Raw genomic sequence first — 18831 nt, forward strand, 5'->3', positions numbered from 1 at the left:
TTATGTTGAGTAAATTGTGATCAGAACTATGGCTGTAATCATGATTGAGACTATCAGTTGAACTTGAAAGTGAAAATGTCCCAGACATCACATTAACTGGGCAGAAATAAACTGCCTCTGGAGACAGGTATTTGTGATTGAAAGATGTTCAAAGAAGAGTCACAAGACCATATTCTAGGAGCTCTCCAAAGTTCTGGGATTGGGGTCATACGGTATAAGTGCAATTAATATATTGGATGGAATGAGTTAGTGAATGACATAGAGTTTTATTTCTTGACAAAATCCTGTTCATCTATAAGCTACTAGTTAAGGAAATGGAGGCTATATCTTAGTTGTCTTACCTCTATCATTTTATCATTAAAAGTATCCCTGAGTGATGCATGTTACCAAAACTTTGTGTCATTATTTTAAAAAACAATGTGATACATATTATTTTCAGATTAAGTGATATTAAATATTAGTTGACCTCAGTATAAAGCCTTCTTCAGAGAAACCTTTCATTCCAATTTGTTTTCTCATACGTATCATATTAGAATGCGTTTCCTTAGTTTTATGTCTGTTAATAATATGCAGTTATCCAAGAGCAAAGAAAAATTGATTCCACCAGTGATGGTCCTTGGTTGCAGCTTTGCTTCACATTTCACAGTAATGATGTAAAATTGTATTTAATACTATTTTTTTGCCATTGCACACATGGAAGAGGTTTAAATGAAGTGGATTTCAACCAAGTAGCTAAATATTTAACATCACATTTTATCTAATCCAGAGTATTAGTTCTCTGTCTCTACTGTATCAAATGACCACAACTGGGTGGCTTTAAACAACAGAAATCTATTCTCTGACAGATCAGGAAGCCTGAGCCTGAAGTCAGTTTCCTTGAGCTAAAATGAAGGTGTTGGCAGGACCAGACGCCCCTTGCAGGCTCTGGGGAGGGCTCGTTTCTTGCCTCTTCCCACTTCCATGGGCCGTCAGGGTTCCCTGGCTTGTGGCTTCATCTCTTTGTTCTGTCTTCATGTTGCCTTCTCTAGGTGTCTTCTCCTCCATGTGCATGTCTTCTAAATATACACGTGATTGCATTTGGGACCAACCTGGATAGCCCAGGACAATCTCCTCTCAACACCCTTGATTTAATCACATCTTTTGCCACGTCCTTAAGGACGTGGACTGTGTCTTGCTCCTGTTGATTTCTCTTGGGTGGGCCTAGCACAGGGCCTGGCCCACAGTAAATAATAAATGCTATTTTTTTTTATTGAATCGAGTCCATCTATACTGTGGGAGAAACATATGATGGGATCCTTTCTTACTGCTCATATGTTCTATTTTGACTGATTCTTTGGGCAATGCTAGACTTGGCCTGGATATTTCCTCTTAATCTGAATACATTTGAAAGGTAGAAGAATATGCCATGCCAAAAGTAGTTATTTAGGACTGAATAGTTTACTCATTTTAATTCTTCTATCCATTGTTGTCTACTCTTCACATGGATTGCCCCAGCTACTTGCAATATAGTGGCTTTTTCCAAAAAAGACACACAGTGTATGTGTGTGTGTGTGTATACGGTGTGTGTACGTGTGGTACGTGTGTTTGTGTGTGAGTAAGAGGCATAGCAAATACATATAGGTTTATAAAATCTTGAATTACATTTCCGTTTCTTTCCAATGTGAAGAAACACCAGGATGGGCAGGCTCTGGTAGCTGAGGTCTATTAATCATGTTAGTCAGGAAGGACGTGACGCTTCCCACGTGAGTTCTTTGAATTGTATTAATTACAGAGTCATTACTACACTCCAGCATGGTGCTTCTGCGCTCTGCTGTCTGTTATCCACAACACAAATTCAAGTGTAGCCCCATCAGATGCTTTCTGAACACCATCTAACTAGACCTGTGACATGGTAGCATGTGGGGAAGTTGATCAATGGGAAGAGTTCGAGGATAAATTACATTTGTCTAAAGAATATTAATATTGTCTACCTGGCTAGAAACATAACTGTGATGGTAGAGATAGAATAAATCAATGATAAAAGTCATCATTGCCTTAATTAGATCTTTTAAAATGAACTCAGTGTGTTTGTTATTTGTTACGTTTGTGAGTAGAATGGAAAAACAGGCTGAGAGGAGAAACAGAGTAAACACAGATTTGGGGCTGATTTCAGTAGACTGACTTTCTTTTGTAAGTGTTTTAAATGTACGGAAACATTAATCAATTATGGCCAAACATCTTGATAAATTTCACAAACAGAAAATACCCATCCAATTGGCAACCATATCAAGAAACTGAACATAACCGCATCCCAGAGTCCCACCCTCAGCCCCTGTCTAGCCACTAATCCCACCCACCATATACACTATCTTGACTTCTAACCTCATAAATTTATCTTGAGGCTGGCATTATTCTGGGGGTGGATAACTGCAGGTAAAACAAAAGTAGAAAATAAGTATTCAGAGAGCTTAGGATTTACTATCCCCTAAAGAGCAAAAATAATTTGTGAATTGTGAGTTGGCTTTGGTTTTGATAAAGTGGGAAGACTAGAAGGGATTGGTCGAGAAGAAGAGAGGTCTATGTAAGGGCAGCATAAAATGATTATCTTTAGAGGACGGATTTAAAAGTTTATGTTTTGGTTAGTTTGAAGGTCATTTCATAAGTACGTATGTGAACCTCTTGATAAGCCATAAATATTTCAAATGTGAAGGTGGCTAGAAACTGTTCATGGTGGGTCTTCCAAAAGTTGGATGGTGCAGATATTTTCTTTGAATAACAGAGAAGTATGTCAAATAAGTCCAGGGAGAAAATGTTTAGGGGAAGAGTGACCAAGTGTTTTATTTGAATGCCAATAGTAGTTGACCTACGGAGGTGGATAGCATCTATTCTCAAAGCATCTGAGCCGAGTGAGCCCTGGGACCCTGGGTGGGCAGTGTGAGGTGAGCCCGTGGGGACGTAACACAGGAGAGAGAGAAGTTTCAGAGAGAGGAAAGTGAATCATGCAACTCTGCATCTCGGAATTAGAGGTTTAATTATTTTGAGAAGTAAGCAGTGATAAATAGTAAAAAGTTCAGATAGGAGAGATTCAAACACTCCTTGCCAGATAGTTTCTATGGAAATGGAGTGGTAGGAGTGAGGTGTATACACTCATAGCACATGTATGGGAACCACCTGAATGACTAAGAAGCATAAAGTTATATGAAGCAACTTAAGTGGGTGCAATATTGCGTGTGTTTGTGTCCTTTTCTTATTCACATACTGATATCCCATTGTTCCTTTTCCTTTAGAGAATATATTCAGTACAACGTGATGCTTTGATATACATATACACTGTGGAATCATTACCAAGATCAAGATAATTAACACATCTCTCACCTCATATAACCGCTTTTTTTTCACGATGAGAATAGTTAAGGCCTACTCTCCGCAACTTTCAAGTATTCAATACCCTATTATTAACCACAGTCGCCATGCTGTACATTAGATCCTCAGAACTTACACATCTTATAACTGAAAATTTTTGCATACATCACCCGATACTCATGACTTTTAAAGATTAGCAGCAATATAATTATACAATTAAATAGCAACACCTAGATGATTTTTGGTAACTAAATGCTCATTTGAAGCATGCTTACATTTATCTTTATAGAGTTTATTTAATATGTGTTATACAAGGGCAGCGTCAGTCAACGCAGCTCTTAAAAGTACCATACGCAGCTCATTGAAACCACCCTGTGGTACAGAAGAAATATCTCTAAGATGGTTTCGCAAAAGACTCAGGGTTGTCTGATGACTCTGCTTCTTGGGCCTCAGCATCTGGGTAATAAACTTGTTCAGACCTCTCCTCTCCTTAACTCCAGCGGGTGTTTTATTCCTCAGCACCAGGGAAGAAAATTAGTGGGGAGAAATACAAGTAGCATGGTGCACGCCGCTCACCACAGAAAGCCTGCAGAGTCCACAATCAATAATACGCCAGTCTGTTTTTAACTGATGGTGTTAAAAGCTCCGCAAATGCATATGGCTTTTCCTGGCTGCTGTCTGAGCTACATGGGACGGCGGCAGTTGGATATCAGTGGCATATCAATGTGTCTGCATATCCAAAAGAAGGTTACGAGGCCAGACACACTCCCATATGCAGGTTTGCATCTGTGTGTGGTGTACTCCTTAGAATTAGCGGGAACATGAAACTCCTTTAGGCACAAAGAAGAAAAGACCTGGCATAGCATGGGTCCACGTCTCAGGATTTGCAATCCTACATCTAAAAATATTACCTTAGCTGTTGACATTTATCAACAAGTGACAAGTTCAGAAAATCCAATATCAAAGTGCATTGGCCTGATTGAAGGTAATGTTGAGCCTGTGAGGATGGACTGGAACCTGGATTGGTCTCTCAACACCTCTGACTTCCGTATTGTAGATTTCCTGCTGGAGAAGATGGTGCTCTTTCGTACGGAAATAAATCATGTGCCTGGACCAGGACTTGGAGAAGCTGAGGGAGGCCCCAGGGCAAGGTGGAGATAGTGCACACCCGGATGCTGCCGTTCCAATGAGGTGAGAGCATGTGAGCGGCAAAAGCACCTGGTGCACGTGGCTGCTGCTTCCCTTCCATCTTCCAAATCATGCACACAATGTCTCTCTTATTCCACCCTAATGGGGAAGGTACTGGGAAGGGAATTCTGGGAAAGAAAGTTGAGTTGAGTTGACGTATTGCAAAGCCACCACGGTCCACCCCTTGTCAACCTGGCACCCTTATACAGTCTTCAACCACACTTAAAATCCAAATAGTAAAGTCATACTTCCACCTAACCTACTACGACTATCTCACGTGTAATAGAGAATATGCTGCCTCTCCCCCTCAAGAGAGGATACAGTGCCCCTTTGGGTGACGCTCATTCTTCTAAGTCACCCTCTTTGATGTCCAGTAACACTGAGGTATAAAGTCTAACTACTTTTAATACAACTTATCATCGGTAGTAGGGAAATAGGAGAGAAGATGAAAAAATTTTGTTAATATCTACAAGCCAATTAATACTAAAATAAGAAAATGCTTGTAACTGTTAACATTCTCATTTCTGCACCTGGTCATGTGTTCATAGCTGGTACTTACAATGGCCTTCTTCAACTACCCAATCTATACCTCCTTCGTTTTTAGCAAGCTCTGGTTTCATGCCTGTGGGGTAACTCAGAACTTCTTCCTGATGTGTCTGGACCATTAATAGTCCCTCCTGTATTGGACTGATGTAGCTTTTAATGGGCTTAAATCATAGGATACGGGAATATTAAAGGTACCCTGGGGGAACCTCCTATATTTGTTGGAGCAAAATAGCTGCATACCGGTTGCCAGAGGTGGTGTTGACTTGCTTCAGCGTGGGAATCACATTTGGAAAAGCATCTGAAATTAGAGTCATTAGCTGATTAGGTTTATGGTAATCACTATCATTTGTTCAGTTTCATCTTCCCAGGCCCAGTAGGTGAGCTGAATGGTAAGAATCATTACTCTTGTATCTTGAAGTCCTTGATGGTGGCACTAATCTCCTCAATCCTTTTTGGAATGTGGAATCACTTTTGGTTTATTTAGGTAGGTAGAGTCAGTTCCAGGGCCTTCTAAGTAGTCCTTACTACCATAATCACCCACATCCACAGGTAAGGAATTTGGGAGGGGTTTAGCTAGGCAGTTGTTGCCCAGAATCTCTCATGAGGTAATAAAGATGCTGGCCAGGGCTTCAGCCATCTGAAGGCTTGACTGGAGTTGAGGGATCTACTGTCGTCAGAATAGTATGGTAACAGTGAAAGGATCAACATAGATTAATTAAATGGAGTTCAGAGATAGACCTACACGTATATGGTTGAATGATTTTTGACAAATTTGCCAATTCAGTTCAATGGGAAAAATAAATAGTACTGGAACAGCTGTATATCCATATGAAAGAAAAATGAATATCTATCCTTACCTTATCCCACACTCCAAAATCAACTCAAAATGCCTTGTAGACCTACGTGTAAAAGCTAAAACTGTAAAACTCGAAGAAATCGTAATAATATTTGAAACCTGATAGGTGAGTATTTCTTAGGATACGCAAAGCATGAGCCCCTAAAGAAAAATCGACAAACTTGATCTTATCAAAAACACTTTTAAGAAAAGGAAAAAGCAAGACACAGGATGAGAGAAAATACTCACATACGTGTATCTAACAAAGAACTTGCCTCTAAAATATATACAAAACCGGTAAAACTCAAGAAGTTCAACAACCTTCTAAGAAGTGTAAAACTATTTGAACATACCTTTTACAGAAGGAGAGAGCTCATGAAAAAATGTGAACATATTGCTTATCAGGGAACTATAAATGAGATACCACTACATACACATTAGAAGTGATAAAAACCAAAAAAGCGACAGCACCAAACGTTAGTGACGATGCGGTACAACTGCGACTCTTGGACAATGGTGGGAATGAAAAAGGCTGCACTTGGAAAATAATTTGGCACTTTCATAGAAAGTTAAACATATGCGGGCTTCCCTGGTGGTGCAGTGGTTGAGAGTCCACCTGCTGATCCAGGGGACGCGGGTTCGTGCCCCGTTCCGGGAGGATCCCACATGCCGCGGAGCGGCTGGGCCCGTGAGCCGTGGCCGCTGAGCCTGCGCGTCCGGAGCCTGTGCTCCGCAACGGAGAGGCCACAACAGTGAGAGGCCCGCGTACCACAAAAAAAAAAAACCAAACAAAACATATGCCTATGAAGTGACCCAGCCTTTTCTTGTATTTACTATGTATTTTCTCAAGAGAAATAAGAATATAGGTCCACACAAAGACTTGCATACAAATGTTTCTCGCAGCTTTCTTAATCTAATATCCCCAAACTGCAAACAATCCGAAAGTCCATCAGCAGGTGCCTGGATAAACAAAGGTGGTATCTCCATACAATAGAATATGAATCAGCAATAACGAGAAATAAATTACATGGAGAAATCTTGAAATCTTGATGCTGAGTGAAAGCAGCAGATACAAAATAGAACATACTGTATGATTCCACTTACATAAAATTCTAGAAAATGAAAACTAATTTACAGTGACAAAAAGCAGAAAGTGGTGGCCTAGTGCCAGGGACTAAGGGAGGGCCAGACTGCAAAGGGGCAGGAGATAAGGTTTGGGGTGACGGAAATGTCCTGTGTCTGATTTGGGCAGTGGTTTCGCGATGTACGCATTTCTCAAAACTCGTGTGTTTATTGTATATAAATTATACCTCAATAAAGTTGATATAAAAAAGGGATTAATAAAAAGGAATCCATTCCCTCATGTTTACCAAAGTCCTGTGAATTCCTAAAGATGCCACGCTCATTGTCACCACCTTAGAATTCACTGTGTACCTGAAATTTGGTACCTCATAGACCTCAGCTGTCCTGTGCCCCAGAGGGAAAAGTATCAATGTAACGATCATACTGTATTGTCTCTCTGTGCATCTCACTCTGAAGTGGGCTTTAAACTGTCACATTTAGTTGAAGCTTTTCATTATGTGGAATTTGTTTTTCTTCCATATTTCTTATGTATACATCTGGTAAGATCAGAATGTGTTGTGTGGTGTGTGTGTGTGTGTGTGTGTGTGTGTGTAGTATTCCGTTTAGTTTCTTTCAGCGTGCACGTGGGACAATAGTTTTTATGTAGCAGAGAAGGTCTGACAACTTGGTGAGCTTAGTCTGTGAAAATCAGCCCTTTCTCTGATTCGGGACTGCTTCAGACTGAAGCAGGTAACCTTTGTCATTCTCTGGTCCCCTCCAACTTTTTTATTTCTCACTCCCCTGTCATATTGTATGATGGTTATTTATTGTGTCTACCTTCATCCACTAGAGTTTCATCTCCCTGAGGGCAGGGATTGGGTTTTTCTTTCTTTTTAAAAAAATCACTGTATTCATGGTCTACCTATGTGCCTGGCACGTAGGAACCCTCAATACCTTTCTTTTTTTTGTTTTTTTGCGGTACGCGGGCCTCTCGCTGTCGTGGCCTCTCCCGTTGCGGAGCACAGGCTCCGGACGCGCAGGCTCAGCGGACATGGCTCACGGGCCCAGCCGCTCCGCGGCATGTGGGATCTTCCCAGACCCGGGCACAAACCCGTGTCCCCTGTGTCGGCAGGCGGACTCCCAACCACTGCGCCACCAGGGAAGCCCTCAGTACCTTTCTTGAATGAATACATATCTATAACTAATCATATGCATATATGTATATATATTCATATACAGATGTATGTATGCATATATACATATTATATCTAATATATATCTAATATATATTCTATCAGTCTGTTTTGTGTAACTGTTTGGTGCAACTGCTTTGTCTTTATGCAATACAAGTTTCTCTCTTACTAAAGATGTGAATTTTACTTCTTATTAGCGAAGGTAATTACTCTTGCAGCATTATTTTTCCAGAGAAAATTAATTGACTTCCCTCCTTCTGTAATGTTTAGCTTCATGCTTATTTGAATGAGCTTGAAAATTTTTAAGGATTTGTCACCACCTCCTTCAAGTATAGCAGACACCTTTTCATCATTGTACTTTCTGATAATTTGATGTTAGCATAAAATTAAACTGTCAAGAAATCAAAGGACACTGACGATCTTAAAGTCATCACTGAACAAAACCGATTGCATCTAATTCATCTGTCTTTGGTTCCTGACTTACCAATTAATATTTCAGAATGAAATTTTCATTTAATTATTCAAACAAGGTCCAGTCATGAAAACTTTTAATGTTTATTGTCGTATTTAATTCTCCCTAAAACAAAAGTAAATACTGTGTAGATTTTTTTTTCAAGTCAAAGGATCTTCCAGAAAAATGAACAGCTGTCAAAAATGAATGTTTCTTGCAAAACAGCTATAATTTATAACAGTACCAAAGAAAGTTGTCTCATTTCTTCCCTGAGTTATTTCAAGATATCAGGAATGGTAGATAACAGACAAAATGACAAAGAATACAATTAAAATCCTAACCTGTTCTAGCTGGTTAGATCCAGTGAAATGCACTATCTTCCTTTTTATCTCCATCTAAAAACTCCTGTTACCTCAAATTATGTTAGTGATTCCTTCATGTGATTAAGATTAAATGAAGGATTTTGCTTCACAAAATTATTTTGAAATCTTAGATTAGACTTTGTGATGTTGTACTTTTTATTCTTTATGTAAATTACACCTGCCAATTTATCAGGGGACTCGAATGTCTTTAAAAGAAAGCGAACATATCACTTACCTACAATATAAGTAATTAAAGTATATATATTATATATATATTCTATTATAGGGCTAAAACAGTTTTTCTAAATTACATTAATGTCCTTTCCAATATACCTGTTTTAGATACTCACAGCCAATTGACTATCTGACGTTCAATGCCTTACAGACGGATTAGACTAAATGTAACTTTTAAGTTCTCCATCACCCTATTTGCTCCCCTCAGGTTGGCTGCCATCATATCAGGAAACAACACCATCTGTCAGGTTTTTCCAGCCCGAAATCTCCAAGTTGTCTTTGATTCCTCTTTCTGCCTCCTTGCTGTTCCTCCATCACAGCCAAGCAGCAGCAAGTATCTCACACTGTCTGCTTCCCTTGGTGGCACAGACACCTCCTCACCCAGGTTGGTGGCTGTTCACCTGGACGCTACTCCTGACCCTTCCTGCTTCCCTCTCACTTCCCCAAAGCCATCGTCACGCAGCACCACTTTAAAAAGAAGAGTGAATCAGATCATGTTTCTCCTGCTTCTAAAACCTTTTGGTAGATTTCCATTACTCCTCGGAAAAATCCAAACATTTTCGTGGACTACAACGCCCTGTACGATTTGGCTTTTACTTACCTGTCCGTGCTCTCTCACATCCTTCACCTTTGCTTACACCAGCCTCCAATCAGCTTCTCAAACAAAAGGCCTTTTTCACCCTTGATCTGTTGCATTTGTTGCTTCCATTGCCTAGAATCCCTTCCTAGATTCTTTGTGTGGCTGGGTCCCTTTCTTGCTTGTAAGTCAGATTAAACAGACGGCAAAGATGGACAGGAGCCGGGGGTGGAGGACAAAGACGATGTGCCAGCCATCAGGCTACGACTCAGGAGATATCTCCACCTCCACCTCCCCCATCTCCATCTCTATCTACCTCTACATACATATTTGCATCTATATCTCACCATACTGTTACTCCATATGCTATTAATTAATGCAAGAGTAAAGATCAATATGTACATTGTTAAAATATTTTTAGACCACATTTGAAACACAAATATTTTCATGTTAAATTGGATTAAAACAAAATATTCACTTAACTAGAGAGACGTGAGCCTACTAGCTAATTGAGATTTTGTTGTTGCATCAAGTACAGGACATTAGTTCCTGATGATCTGAAAGTCCAAGGTAAACAAAGATCATAGACGGATACTTTGTTCATTCATTCTTTGAACAGGTGTAGCTATTACGGCTATAATAATATATAATGCTATATATGTTTAGTATACTTGTTTATTTATGAAAAATTCTCAGTAATCTAAGTATGTTAAATTAGTTTTCATACTTAGTTTCCTGAGGATTTTAAAATAAAACGTGTGCATAAATATTGCATCTTATTTAATTCAAAATAAATTACTGTAATTTGAAAATAAAACACTTGATATTGTGCAATTATTAAATGGAGGTTAAGCAGTGACTGATTTTGAAAGGAAAGTTTAGGGTTTAAAACAATCTGTGTAAACTATATGTCTACGTGTAGTGAATTTTAAACATTTAATTACCACTTTTAGATAAACTTTGTATAAATTGTTCCAGGGTATTATTAAATTAATTTAATAAGCCATCAGTTAGGTGTGTATAAATTGCTTCAGGAAACCTCAATTTGAAAGATTACCGTAAATGTTTTCTAAATAAGATTGTGGAACACTGTGTTTATCAAATTGTATTCATTAATCTTAGAAGGAAAAGATTATTTTCCTGATGTGAATTTCTAAATAATAATTCGAAGCGACTCTATTATGAACTTAATAAGTGTTAAATTATGCATCATTATCAAGCCAAGATAACTTCAGAAATCTTTTCTTCTCAAGGACACAGGCAGCCATCCTACTGGAGATGGAAGAATAAAGGTAGCTCTATCCCTGTTTTCTTTTTCTTTTATTTTTTATTTTTTGCGGTATGCCGGCCTCTCACTGCTGCGGCCTCTCCCGCCACGGAGCACAGGCTCCGGACGCGCAGGTCCAGCGGTCACAGCCCACGGGATCCTCCCGGACCGGGGCACGAACCCGCGTCCCCTGCATCGGCAGGCGGACTCCCAACCAATGCGCCACCAGGGAAGCCCCAGCTCTATCCCTCTTATCCGTGAAAGTGAACCCAGGTTATGGAGAATCAGTGACTGGAAGTTAAAGCAGGAAGAACGCAGAGCCTGCAGAAGAGAGTCCTCTGAAGCAGGAGGCTACACTGTAGAGTGAAACAAACCACTCCTCGTTTGTAATATGAGAATCAGTGGGTATTCTGTGGCTATTGGAGCATTTGTAATCCGGCAAAACCTCTGTCTAAAAAGGTAAATGGATAGATTTGCCAGTTTTTCAAGAAGTGGGCGTTTTGTGTGATAGAAGAAAGCAAAAATGTTAATGTCAAATAATCTAGCGGCTTCGGATCTTGTCAACTAACAGAAGGCTCTGTTTCCACTCAAAGATACACGGGTGTACACGATGGCACATTCTAAAAGTCCAGGAAAACTAGTTTAACATAAAAATCATCAACAAGTGAGTATCAAGGTGAGATCCAATCCAGAGTAATTCAAAGAGAAGAAGGGAATAAGAAGCAGAATAGTTCCTTACAGTCAAAAATATACCAGAAAGTCACGCCTATGAAATTAATCAAAATGAAGACCTACTTTTCCAAAACGATCCAAAGATGTTAAGAAATGCTCCAAGGCTGTGCTCTTTCCATTTGAGGTTTAGGGGACCATCACTAACCCACATCCTGTTTTGACCCAGCCAATTCCATGTATTTGAGTCTGTCTCTTGAGATACCCTAACCCTATTACTCTGGAATTTCTGAAGACATTCAGTAGCAAGTAACAGAAATGCCATCCAATGAAATTTCTTTAAGAAAAAGGGAATTTCTTGACTCAGATAACTGAAAAGAAAAAGGGGGATCTGATGGCTTCAGGCATGGTTTGAACTGGAGCTCATGACATCTTGTCAAGATGACAGTTTTTCTATCTTTTGTTCCTACATCCACAGTGTTGGGTATATTATGAGGCCAGCTTTCTACGTAGTGGCAGAGAGGGCCATCAAGAGCTGTGGTATTAGTATTTGCCGCCTGTTAAACCCCAGATAAATGTGTGCGTCTCTTTCCTGATGACTCTAGTCAAGATTCTGGCGATGCTGATAAGCCCAGCTCAGGTCATATAACTACCCCTGATTCAATTACTGGAGACCCAATTACTACATATATTATCTGATTCAATCACTATTGGCCAAGCTTAGATCCTCAACTGTGTGTGGACCTGGGGTGTGGTGCTGTCAGTTTCAACAGGATTACACGGATGGAGAGTGGAGACGGTTTGGCTTTTAAAAGAGAATGTGAAATTTTATGCCCAGGAGAGGGAGAAAGGGGAAAACACAAAATTTTCCCTATAAGATACCATAATGAAAGAAACATAAGCACATTTTCACAAAATTTTATAATTTTACAAACTTTACAAGCTTATCATTTTGTAGTTTGGAGAACCTAAATGGGATTTTTGCTTCTATACAGATGGTCAACAAAAAACTGATGAAGAGAAACAGAAGACAAGGCGTCAGTCTCCACACCGGTAAGTCCTGTTTCACGAGCACTCTTTTCTTTTTCCCCTAAACTCAAACTGTTAATTTATTCTTTCTATGTGCGTCCAATACAACACGAATATATTAGGCAGTCACGTGGTAAACTTGATCAGTTTAGACACATGCATTGGACTGCCATATTAACAGAACACTCTTTTTTTTTTTTAGCTGGAGTTCACTTGCCTATTATTGGATCCAAATTTCTAATTAATGCCCCATTCCTACTTACCTCCCTGCTCTGTACATGTCATTCCATACCTGCATTAGCAATGAATTGTAGGCATCTCAGGAAACTTGTGGCTGAGTAATAAGGGCAAAAACAGGAACTCACCTTACAGGCTCCCATTTCTCTTCTACTTTCTTTGTAAGGCACCCACTTTATCCTTTAGGCATTTTAATTACAATGACCAGGTTCGCCAGTCCAATAATTTAATTCCCAGGTACACTTCTCCAGCAACTAATCTATTTAAAAGCAAACAGCAAATAAGGAAAATATTTTAAGTGTTAGAAGACAATTATAATAACCTGTCTTTCTTGAAATGCATAACTTGAAGTTTAATCCATATCTGAGTTACGGTTAGATGCTAAGATTCCAAGTAATATTTTGGGTTTGGAAAATTACAGACATTTATAGACATTCTGAAATAGCTCACTCCGGTTGGCTTAGAATTAGAAATATTTGGGGATGAAACTTCTAGTCATCCTCAAGATACCAAAGAAAACCATTGAGTCATTCAAAGATGGTCTATGGAGTCATTGAAGCCTAAATGGATTATTTACATAAAATTGCTCTGGAGGTTAATAGAAGGGACCCTGGGTCAGAGTTAGAGAGCAGGGTTTCTAGGCAAAGATTCACCATTTTACTTGCCTAGAGTTTAATGTTCTTATGCCCTGATTTGCACATTTAATAAGCAGAGTTAATAAATACTAATTGTCTATATACCTCCTTCCCAGAGAACCCAGGAGGATAAAAGAGGTAATACATACAAACGCCCCAAAGAGGAGAAATCATGTAACACAAAGCTGGCCAAGTAGCCTATGAATTCTGAGGTTTACCTTTACTCAAAGTTTTACTTAATGATAAACAAAGATTCTAGGGCAGATGTTTTGAAATGACATGCCTATAAAAGTTACCTCACGCTAAACAGCATAAGGTCCATATATGGGACGTTCACATGTCACTATAAGCTATTGCTTACCTACTAGTGAAGAAGAAAAAGAAATTTAGTCCTCTTTAGAGGAGAAGTTACTGTACACCTCGAGTTAATAGTTTCATATCTATACCAGCAGCTACTGTTCACATATCAGTATTTCTTTATCCCAAAGAAGCAGGGAACCCTTTCTTTTCATCCCTCATCCTGAAGGTCCTGAAGTGAAGAAACCAGCTCCTTCTTTGTCTCCACATTCCCCTACTCCAGCTCTATTCCACTCCACCTTAGGCTTTGGATTTATAAACATAATTTAATGATAATGATGGTGATGGGCATCATTTCCCCAGATCTTGTGTTTTTAACACTATGGAAACTGAAACAAATTGAAATTTAGGGATTACTGTTTTTTTCTACTAACTTCACTGCATTTTTTTTGCTGCATGGGGGAATGAGTTTCATTTCTGAGACAGCTATTCCAGGAAATAACAGATCAGAATGCTCAGCCATGGCTGTTGATATGCTACAATACACAATTTCTTACACATACAGGACCATGAGCCTAACAATACGGGAACACACACCCTTCTCAAGAACACACAAACATTAAGTAAAAATGACAATATAATGAGTCTGTGAAGCAAATCACAGCAGATTTTTTAAAAAAATCAGTGCCATACTTTGTGGTCTTTTACTACAGAGAAATTTAAATGATTACTCAAGAGCCAAAAGGTAAGTGGAAAACTGCATACATTTTGAAATTCAAAAAACAGAAATCAATATAATTGTAATTGAAAGAAGAAACTGTAATTGAAGTCCAAAACTGTAAACTGAACCTTAAAAGAAATACTTCGTAAAGGTGCAAAATGCAGAAAGTTTATATTTAAAGGGAAATGTATAGGCTTGAATTTCATTTTATTATGATTATTAGTTTTTGGCCATGCCTCGTGGCTTGCAGGTCTTAGTTCCCAGACCAGGGAGTGAACATGGGCTCCTGGGCAGTGAGAATGCCAAGTGCTAACCACTGGACCGCCAGGGAACTCCAGAGGCTTGAAGAAAAGAAAGGAAAAAAAAAAAAAAAAGAAAGGAAAAGAAAAGAAAATAATAAGCTCAAATAAAGTAGAAGGAGTCAAATAAACATTAAATAGTGAGAACCAGCAAGGCCACACCAACTCACACAAATTTTTGGTTTCATACAACATATAAAAGTTATGTCTATACTATACTGTAGCCTATCAAGTATGCAATAGAATTATGTCTAAAAAAACAATGTACATACCTTAATTAGAAAATACTTGGGACTTCCCTGGTGGTGCAGTGGTTAAGACTCCACGCTCCCGACGCAGGGGGCCTGATTCAATCCCTGGTCAGGGAACTAGATCCCACGTGCATGCCGCAACTAAGAGTTCGCATACCACAACTAAGACCTGGTGCAACCAAATAAATAATTAAATAACTAAATATTAAAAAAACACTTTATTGCTAAAAAATGCTAACGATCATCTGAGCCTTTAGCGAGTCATAATATTTTGCTGGTGGAGGGTCTTGCCTCGATGTTGATGGCTGCTGACGGATCAGGATGGTGGGTGCTGAAGTTGGGGCGGCCATGGCAGTTTCTTAAAATAAGACAACAGTGAAGTTTGCTGCAATGATTGACTCTTCCTTTCATGAAAGATTTTTCTGTAGCCTGCCATGCTATTTGATAGAATTTTACCCACAGTAGACCTTCTTTCAAAATTGGAGTCAACCCCTCAAACCCTGTGCTGCTTTATCAACTAAGTGTATGTAATGTTCTAAATCCCTGGTTGTATTCCAACAATCTTCACAGCACCTTCACCAGGAGTAGATTCCACTTCAAGAAACCACATTCGTTGCTCATCATTCATTAAATGAACTCCTCATTTGTTAAAACTATTATTCTGAGATTATAGTAATTCAGGCCCCACTTCTAATTCTAGTTCTCTTGCTATTTCCACCACCTCTGCAGTCCTTCCTCCACTGAAGTCTTGAACCCCTCAAAGTCATCCATGAGGGTTGGAATCAACTTCTTCCAAACTTCTGTTAATGTTGATATTTTGACCTTTTCCTGCAAATCATGAGTGTCGTAATCCAGTCTAGAATGGTGAATCCCTTCCAGAATGTTTTCAAATGACTTTGCCCAGATCCACCAGAGGAATCACTGTCTATGGCAGCTATAACCTTACGAAATGTATTTCCTAAATAATAAGACTTGAAAGTTGAAATTACTCTTTGATCCATGGACTGCAGAACGGACATTTGTGTTAGCAGAAGTAAAAAGAATATCAATCTCATTGCATGCATTCATCAGGGCTCTTGGTTGACCAGGTACATTATCAATCAACAGTAATATATAGAAAAGAATCTTTTTTTTTCTAAGTAGTAGGTCTTAACAGTGAAGATATTCAGTAAGCCATAAACAGATATGCTGTCATCCAGGCTTTGTTTTCCCATTTGTAGAGCACAGGCCGAGTAGATTTAGCATAACTCTTAAGGGCCCTAGGATTTTCAAAATGGTAAATGAGCCTTGGCTTCAGCTTAAAGTCACCAGCTGCATTAACCCCTAACAAAAGAGTCAGCCTGTCCTTTGAAGCTTTGAAGCCAGGCATTGACTTCTCCCCTCTAGCTAGGAAAGGCCTAAATGGCACCTTCCTCCAATCTAACGCTGTTTCATCTACAATGAAAATCTGTTGTTTAGTGTAACTCCTTTCATTATCGTAGCTAGATCTTCTGGATGACTTGCTGTAGCATTTGCTGCTTCACCTTGCACTTTGATGTTATGAGACGGCTTCTTTCCTTAAACCTCATAAACCAGTCTCTGCTGGCTTCAATCTTTTTTTTCCCTGCAGCTTCTTCTCCTCTCTCAGCCTTCATAGAATTGAAGAGAGTTAGGCCCTTGCTCTGGATTAGGCTTTAGCTTAAGGGAATGTTGTGGCTGGTTTGATTTTCTACCCGGACCCCTAAAACTTTCTTCATATCTGCAATAAGGCTGTTTTGCTCTCTTACCGTTCCTGTGTTCACTGGAGCAACACTTTTAATTTCCTTCAAGAGCTCTCCCTTTGCACTCATCTCTTGGCTAAGTGTTTGGCACAAGAGTCCTAGCTTTCAGCCTATCTCAGCTTGGACATGCCTTCTGCACTAAGTGTAATCATTTCTAGCTTTGGATTTAAAGTGAGAGATGCGACCCGTCCTTTCACTTGCAAACCCCATAAGACTCTTTTTCAGAGCAAACTTACAGAGGCTGATGGAATATTGTCTAAGTCATGAACACTCCAGCTTGAAACTAATCTGGAAAGAAGGTGAAAAGAAATGAATGATTTTTAAAGAAAGCCTTGGGATCTGATTTTACTTTTCCTTACCAGAAAGCCAGTTCCAGTGATTTGAGTGGTTAGCGGCCTGGTAAGTGCACCGCACAAACAGCAGCTTGAAGATCTGTTCAGTGATTTTTATGTAATTTACAGCCAACCCTCCCAGTAGGTCTCAGGCAGATAAATGAGCTCTCACCTGAAGATTAAACCACTTCAGCTTCTATAGCACACCGATTGAAAAGAAAGCGAAGTCAGCAGAGGTGTATGACTGAGCAAGCTTCCCAGTCATTGTATAAAAATGGAACCTGGGACATTTCATTACACCCACCAGTGAGATGGAAAATGCCTGCAGCCCCACTGAGATCAAAGTCCCTTACTCTGGACCATGGTAACAGTGCATAACATATGCAAGAGTGGAGAAGTGTGTGTGTGTGTGCGCGTGCGTGCGTGTGTATGTGTGTACGCACGTGTTTGTGTGTGTGTGTGTACGCACGTGTTTGTGTGTGTGTGAGAGAGAGAGAGAGAGAGAGAGAGAGAGAGAGACGGTGGGCGGGGGTGAGTGAAGGGGAGGAATAAGGAAGGAAGAAAGACAAAGGGCTTTTCTAGGCTTGAAATTGTGTGATCAGTAAGTGAATGGAATATTGGTCCCTCGTCCTAGGATTTCCTTCCTACGATCCCTCCTTTGTAGAAATCTTTGTTATTTCTTATTTAATGATGGGACATATAAAATTCATTTCACGTCTGCTTGCCATTTTCTCTAACTTCATACTCCGGATAAAGAGAACGGGCTTTTGGATTTGGATTTTGTTACCCGCAATTGCGTGATCTTTCGGAGGTGTGTATGCCTCAGAAATAGAAGAGTGAGGATGATTCCTGAGATTGGATTTTTGAGAAGATTAAGCCAGCTATGACCAGTACAGTGCTCGGCTCCGTGCTCGGTACACACTCAATAAATGCACCTTCCCTCTTCTGTCGTTTTAAAATTTCAAGCCCAGTCTAGAAAGCTGGCGATATCCTAGAGGTGCGCTAGGCACGTGTGGGATTCTGTGTGCTCCGCGCGCCCTCACTTTGAAGGCTGAGCTGAAGTTACCCAGGGCATCAGTGATGCGCTGCAGAAAACTCAGCCAGGTGGAGCCAGACGGAACTAGAACCCGATTTGCTGTATGAAAAACGCGTCCCGTGTCTCAGGGTAGGTAACAGGTACGTGTGTCTACTCGCCTCATGTCCACACGATCTGCGAACTCTGCCCGAGTGGAAATTAAAACAGCTCTTAAAGAAACCCTTCCTCACCCTTGCCCTTTCACGAAGACATTTCATTTTGTGTCTTGGGAGACGTTTGCAGCTATCTGATAGCTTTACTCTGATGGAGAGCTAAATTCCATTCTTTCCCTTTATGAAATACTCCCGTTTTATCGTTTGTCACAGTTATAATTAATTGCAGCTGTCTTCTAAAATATGACAATGGCTCTATTTCTCCCCACTTGTTTATTCTGTATAACTCAGGATGAATACCTTTAAAAGTGGATGAGGAAGAAATTTTTTTTCTTTAAAAAGTCCAAAAAGTTGAG

The sequence above is a fragment of the Phocoena sinus genome, chromosome 17 (genome assembly GCF_008692025.1).
Source record: "Phocoena sinus isolate mPhoSin1 chromosome 17, mPhoSin1.pri, whole genome shotgun sequence".
NCBI lineage: Eukaryota > Metazoa > Chordata > Mammalia > Artiodactyla > Phocoenidae > Phocoena > Phocoena sinus.